Raw genomic sequence first — 7,533 nt, 5'->3', positions numbered from 1 at the left:
GCCAATAAAAGTTGGCCAAATCACAAGTGGGACTACTACCACTTAAGCCTACTAATGATACAATTAGGCTCTTAATCTCACTTAGTCATCTAATCTTGGTCAATTAATCCTTATTCTTCAATAATGTTCTTATACCAAACGAAATCCATAGGCAACTTGTGCATCGGAACGAAATCGGGAGGTGAAAACCCTTCCGGTGAACCTAAACGACTTTGTCTTTAACTTGTCGCACTTAGCTTTATAATGTCCCAACGTAAAGATACGGGACATAACATATGTATCGATTATGTTAGAGACTTTGCGAGACGATAGTCATGTATATAAGATGTCCGTTGTGAGCGGCTCTATAAGCCGTCGTATTGCTATACATGATATCACAGATTTTGTACGGTCGCAAGTTATGTTGATTTGAAAGATATAAAATATGTTCGTTTTCGAAAATTTTTCATTATGCATTCATGATCTGGTTAAGGGCCCATTATTACTACGAGTACTATGACAGTCAGAGGGTTCGCTCGGCCCTAAGTAAGGGTCGGGTGCCCATCACACCCTATCGAATTAAGGGTGTGACAAAGTGGTATCAGAGCGGTTCGTCTTGGGGGTGTACGCAAAGTCGTGTACGGTAGAGTCCTGTTTATGGTGTGAAGCGCGCCACATTTATAAACAGGAGGCTACGGGGCATCTAGGATGGTTACTCTTCTTTGGCATCTTAGATCGTGCTGTAGAGCCAAGTTATAGGAAATGAGATCCTTTGTACTAATCTTTGATTTTGGCAGAGGAATGACATTGACAGGCGGAAGCGATCAGCGGTATGGAAGGTTACAAAGCACGCAGGTAAGTAAAGATACGAAAGGTATATGTCAAGTAAGGTATTGGCAAATGATTGAAAGGCAAAGTTGGAAACTGAAAAGGAAGGTAAGCAAGAAAATGTGACACGTGTAGTCGTGATGAGCATATGAGGTAAAGCTAATATCTTCGGACCTTTGTGAATATTGGAGAGCCTGTGTGTGGCTATGATACGATACAATATGATATGATATGTATATATGATGATGGCCACTGTGAGGCAAGGCTTTTGGTATTTTCTGCGTGTGTTTGGAATAGTAAGAAATACGGAGAGGAAACTCTGCCGAAATTTTTCTAGAAATAATGCGAGAATGAGATACAAGTTGGAAAATATTTTGAAAAAGTCGGGTTAATAGTAGCGATAAAGGTTGATTGAGCTGTAAAGTACGGCTGCCCTCTAGGAATAAGTTAATGGTGGAAGAAGTAGTGAAATGGTCAATAAGACGTCGGTGGGAATATGGTAGTAAGGAAATTTGGAAGGACTTGTGCTACTAGGAGACTATTTAGAAAGGACTGGTAGGTTTGGATAAAGTGACCTGACTAAAGATGAGCGTATGAGGAAGAAGAATTGTGACGAATAGGAATGTATCGATTAGATAGCTGGTAAAATGTCTTTGTGGGGATGTTTTGAAATCTGGTAAGGCTCCGACGTACTCTAGGATATGTAATGAAGGTTGTGCGGTGAGGCGGACGTGATTATACTGGCATTAACGCACCCAATTTCATTAAAGCCTCAAGGTTAAGCGCGCTGAAGCGAGAGAAATTTCAGGATGGGTGACCCCCTGGGAAGTTTTCTGAAAATCCTACAAATTCAGATGTAAGGAGTGAGTAAGAAATTGGAGTAGTCTAAGAGAGATTAGAGTATGTGGAGCGACCAGAAACCTTAAGAGGACGCGTAGAACGGGCCGAGTCAGGTCGGCGAAGGGAAGGAGTTAACGGAAAGAAAGGAATAGAAAGGAAACGGGACAACGGTATAGTAATAGGTTAAGATGTGTGTAACGGAGGGCATAAGTGCCATAAGTGACGGGACGAGTGAAAGACGAGTTATGGAGAGACGAGGAACAAGGCGGGAATGAACACTAGAGAATGGCGGTATGATACGGATAAAATGTGAACGGAAACGAGAATACATTTTTGAAAATGAGAAAAGGACTAGGTAAGAGTAGTGTGTTCTGAACGACACAAAGGTAGCATAAGATTTCTCGTGTGCGGGAAAAGAGACAGGCATGAATGGATAATGGTATAAGCATACCCCTAAAGGGGGGAAGCGGGTAAGAGAAATGCAAGAGTGGGATAAGAACAGTTGATACGATAATGTGGTTGGTATGGGCATCTGGACTACCAATGAGCCCCCTCCCCGAAGTGAGGTAGTGAGATCGGAAACCAACAATAAGTGTATAAGAGTTAGGATGGTGCTTGAGGCAATGTGAGAAGCTTTGCAAAAACCTCGAATGACAGGACCTTTGGAAAATGGAGGTGTATGAAAAAAGGGAATATGACAAGAGAATGGTATTGGATAGCCTAAGAGATAGTATGAAGGACAGCAATAGCTATAAAAAGAGAGCTCCCCCGAGGTGCTTATGAGCCCCAGTACGACTAGTTGAACATTCGAGGACGAATGTTCTAAAGGGGGAAAGGATGTTATATCTCGCATTTCGCACGTCGAAATATTTTTAAGTTGGTTGCGAAGAGTTATGGACAAGGTTATCCCTCGACCTTGTTTTACGACAAGTGGCTCATGATTTTGTTGAAAGGAAGCATTAAGGAAAAATTTGGGACTAAAATGCATTATGGAAAATTTAAAATTTCATGAAATAAGAGTGAGGTGGGACATGGCCACATGGAAGCTTGATATATATAGAATTAGATGACATGTTGATCATATTAGTCATCTTTTATTATTTGAGGAAAACTCTAGAAATTTGAAGAAATTTGGAGGGAAGAGGAGAGCACATGGCCGGCCATGTGCTTGGCCATGTGCATGGTCATGTGCCACACTAATATATATATGTGGGGGAGTGATCAAGGAAGGAAAGTTTTCATCATTTGGGGTTCTAGAGAAATCAAGAGAAAGAAAAGAAAAAGAAAGAAAAGAGAGAGAGAGTGCAACCACCAAGGGGGCCGAAACCCGGCCACTTTGAGTTTGGTCTTGGAAAAATATTTTCTCCTTGTTTCTCTACTAATTGGAAGGTCCTTTATCTTGTGGAGTAGTTGTTGGAAGAAGAAACCACTTGTTTTGCAAAAGCAACCTTGGCCGAGAGAGAGGAGAGAGTGATGAAGTCAAGTGGGATAAGGTATGGTTCAATCTTATTTTTCATGTTTCATGGATAATTTGAGCATGTTGTGATATGTAGAAATGAAGGGGAACCATGAAATTATATTTGTTGAAGTGTAGCCGTGTGGTATCGTATTGTAGCCATGTGTGCGTGGTTGTTGTAGGAATGAAGAACTAATTGTATTCAACATGTTGTGTGTCGTTGTAAGGTGTAGAAAATGAATAAACTTCATGAAATGATGATGTTGATCGTGACCGTGAATAGGGGCTGTTTTGGAAGGAGTATGATGAACAAATTTTATGCAATATTTGGTTGTTATTTCTTGTGGATTATGTGATGAAAAATAAAGGTTTAGGACTTATGTCGAAGTTGTAGTGTTGTGGGCTATTTTGAAAGTTAATATGATTCTAATATGTTTTCTTATATTTATGAAGGTAATGTGGTGATGAATGGAATGGTTGACGTAGTATGAGAATTTGAAAGAAAGAAACGCCTTATTGTCGTATTCATTAAGTTGGAAGGTTTCGGGTTGCATAGCATATTGTTTGAATTGTCTTGAATACTTTGTGGATTGTTCGGAATATTCTTTAAATTTTGTCTGGGTGGTTGTTGGTTTGGTTGTTGATTGAAATTGGCCAAGTTGAACTTGGTGGGATGGAGTATTTGTGGGGAAGTGTCTTTGCCGAAATTTTGGTAGATAAGTGTTACCGCAAACTCAACTTCTATAATGCTAATTACTATTTGGTAAATGTGACCAAATTGTAGATTACGTGAATTTAGAGCTCGAGATTGGAGTAGCGTAAAAGGCGGAAAAAGGTATATAAGGCTTTACTCTTCCTTCTTGGCATGTCCTAGACATAACGAGTTTGGATACGAGCCTCGGGGACTACTCTATCTCTAGAAACCTAAGTTTGAATTTGACCACTATTCATTCAATAGAATTGAATTAGACTTTCTATGTTTCATTGAAAAGGTAGCTTGAATATATGCAACTTTCACCGACGGCACCGGAATGTCCCAAAACCTTGCTAGATAACTTTATTAAGCTTAGGATTCTAAGGCAAGTATTCCTTCCAGAAATTCGTAAATGTCCTCCAGGATGTCCATATGTTGCAAAGACCAAATTTTAAGAGGTTGAAAGCCTTTATGCCTGAAACGATGAATATGGCTTATAATGGTAACAATGACGTCAAATATGAAGAAATGCCTATGATGAATATGTCGACGATACGTTTCTACCACTAATGTAATTACGTGAGACGTGTTAAAGGCTTCCATAACGTTCTCATTTTCAAACGTTAGGAGTAATGGTTCTAAGGCATGATTTTCTTTTTAAAAGTTTGCAAATGTTTTCCAAAATATTCATTTTTCTCCAAAAACCAAGTTTGATGATTTTGAAAGCTTTTATGACTAAAACGATGAACATGATTCTATGATGACAAGGATGATGCCAGATATGAGAAAATGTCTATGACAAATACGTCAAGGATATGTATATGCACATGGGATGGGGGAAGGGATACATGGGGGAATGGGAAGGGAAACATGTTTCATTGCCACCTGGTCAGCTGGCTTATCATCCCGGACGCGGGATGCCCGGACGCGGGATTTATGGGCGAGCCGGAGTTTTTCGGCGCTATGTGGGCGAGCCGACGTCGTTCGGCGCTATGATATGATATGACACGCTATAACATGATATGACACGCTATGATATGATATGACACGCTATGATATGATATGACACGCTATGACATGATATGACAAGACACGACATGATATGAGTTCTATTCTCCATGCCTACAAAAAGAAATGTTTTTTTAAAAAAAAGGAAAAAAAAACAGGCATGCGTAGTATCTGGCCAAAAGGGCATTCACATGTACGGGCTACTCTCTTACCTCATTATCCGTTCTATGATCCCATGATGTTTATATTCATGCTTTATCCGCTCATTATCTTTCTGTACCTTACATACCATTACATATTCCGTCCGACCCCTTTCTTCGGGGGCTGCGTTCATGCGTGGTGAAGACATTGAAGAAGGTGTTCCGGCTGGGATTGGCGAGCTCTATTTTCTCCGAGTCTTTGTCGTCGAGTCGGTGTATACGTGTGTTATGGTATACGATTATGTTAGAGACTTTGCAGACAAAGTCATGTATATAAGATGTCCGTTGTGAGCGGCTCTATAAGCCGTCGTATTGCTATACATTATATCACAGATTTTGTACGGTCGCAAGTTATGTTGATTTGAAAGATATAAAATATGTTCGTTTTCGAAAATTTTTCATTATGCATTCATGATCTGGTTAAGGGCCCATTATGACTACGAGTACTATGACAGTCAGAGGGTTCGCTCAGCCCTAAGTAAGGGTCGGGTGCCCATCACACCCTATCGAATTAAGGGTGTGACATAACCCGTCGTGATGGCACCCATACTAACGCCCCTAGGGGGCGAACCATTTCCTTAACCAATTAATCAACCATTTAATCAATTACAGCTTAAATAACAAAAGAAATAATAAATATAAGTCTTAGTCATGCCATAGATAATAGAATATGCGGAATACTTCTTATTGCAACCCCGAAATCTGAAAGTCATCGTACAAGGACTCTAATCATAAAATTATCTAAAAAGTTCACAAATGTCTGAAAATAACAGAAATGTCTAGAAGTGAAATAGACAGCAATAAGGAGAGATCTTCCGGCGGCATGGCATGGATAGAAGCTCACCCTCGAATCTATACAGGAAGTAGCCCAGGCTAGATGTAAGGTCTAGAAGATGTCCCTGGCACACAATCTGTACTCAAAAAGGGTGCAGCAAGATAGTATCAGTACAAACATTATGTACCGGTAGATATCACAGGCCGACTAAGATTAGTATCATGTATACTGTTATATCCCGCATTTTATACGACGGATTATTCGTGAGCTAATCGGCATAAGTCCAAGGACAAGATTATTTATGGATATGAGACAAGGACTTTTAATCCCCGATTTTTATCAATGCACGAATTGCTTATAAATTTTAATTGGCATGGAAATATTAATAGAGATTAGGGATTAATTTAACCATGATTAAATTATTAAGTGGGGATTAGTGATTAATTATGAATAATTAGCCTAATTAGATCAGTAAGTGGGCCCCACAACACATGGACAATTATGATTGGCTAATAAATCATAGTGGGACACATGTCACATGGTTGGACACATGTCAACCATATGGACAACATATAAATATTGAAATAATGACCAAGCTATTCATTTTCATCTTCATCAAGTGAATTAGGAGAGAGATGCTCTCCATTTTTAGCCACTTAGAGAGAGAAAGAGCCACGCCCAGCCATGGCTATGGCAGCATCTTCAACTCACGGCCAGCCTTAGTTTTTATATCAATTCATTGCTAAAATTCACCTTGGATTGGAGAAGGGAGCATGAACAACCATGGCTGCCAAGCTCACGGCCATGGCTGCCTTTTAGGGAATCTATGTCCTTGATGAAATTATCAATCTCCAAGGTGTTTTAAGTATCTAAGGGAGCAACAAGAGTAGAAGTTAAAGTTGAAGAAGATGAAGTGGGCAAGTTGTGCAAGTTATTGGAAGATCTGTCCAAGTTTAGTGAGGTAAGATTTAACCTTTTCTACATGTTTTAGAGGTGATTTGGACTTTTTATGGATTGGTAAATATGAATTGAATATATGGAATTATGTATGTTGATGTTGGAAAGTTGTCAAGCCGTAAAGGGGCTGTTTTATTTGAAATTAGTGGACTGATTTGAATTAATATTTTGGTTGTTTTTGTTGTGGATTTTATGATGAGAATGAAGGAATTAGATGGTTAAAGTTGAAGTTGTATTTGTTTTGTGGGCTGTTGTAGAACTTGTAGTGATATTAATGTGGTTTTCATGCCTATGAATAAGTGATATAGTTGTCGTGTGGCTGCTGTTGTATTTCATCAAGATTGGTTGAAAATATTGTATAAAATAACGAATAAGAGTCGTATGTGGTTGGCTTGGTACGTTCGTAGGTATTCGAAAGATTTTCGAGTATCAGTTATGTTGTTAGTTAAATTTGTTTTGATATGTCGTTGTTGTTCTTGTTGAGCTTGGAGGATTATATGTGGTATTGTGTGTTGGTTGAGCTATTTTAGAGTGTTGTACGGGCTGCCCCGAGTGTTCTCGAGTCTTGTTTGAATAATCTCGGATTGATACTTGAACGTATAATCATTGATGTTGGCTTGGTTATATGTGGTTGGTTTGAATGTAAAGGAAATGTCGTCAAATTATTTAGAAAAGAGTTACTAACGTTAGAATACGTTTTGAATTCCCCCATAGCTTAACCGTAGTTTTTGACGTCTTAATATAGGTTGAGGTGCTATTGGGCAGCGTATACGTGTTGTGTTGCGAGTAAATGCTA

Source organism: Lycium ferocissimum, chromosome 5 (genome assembly GCF_029784015.1).
Source record: "Lycium ferocissimum isolate CSIRO_LF1 chromosome 5, AGI_CSIRO_Lferr_CH_V1, whole genome shotgun sequence".
In the NCBI taxonomy this organism is placed as follows: Eukaryota; Viridiplantae; Streptophyta; class Magnoliopsida; order Solanales; family Solanaceae; genus Lycium; species Lycium ferocissimum.
Note: the sequence above shows the minus strand (reverse complement) of the source record.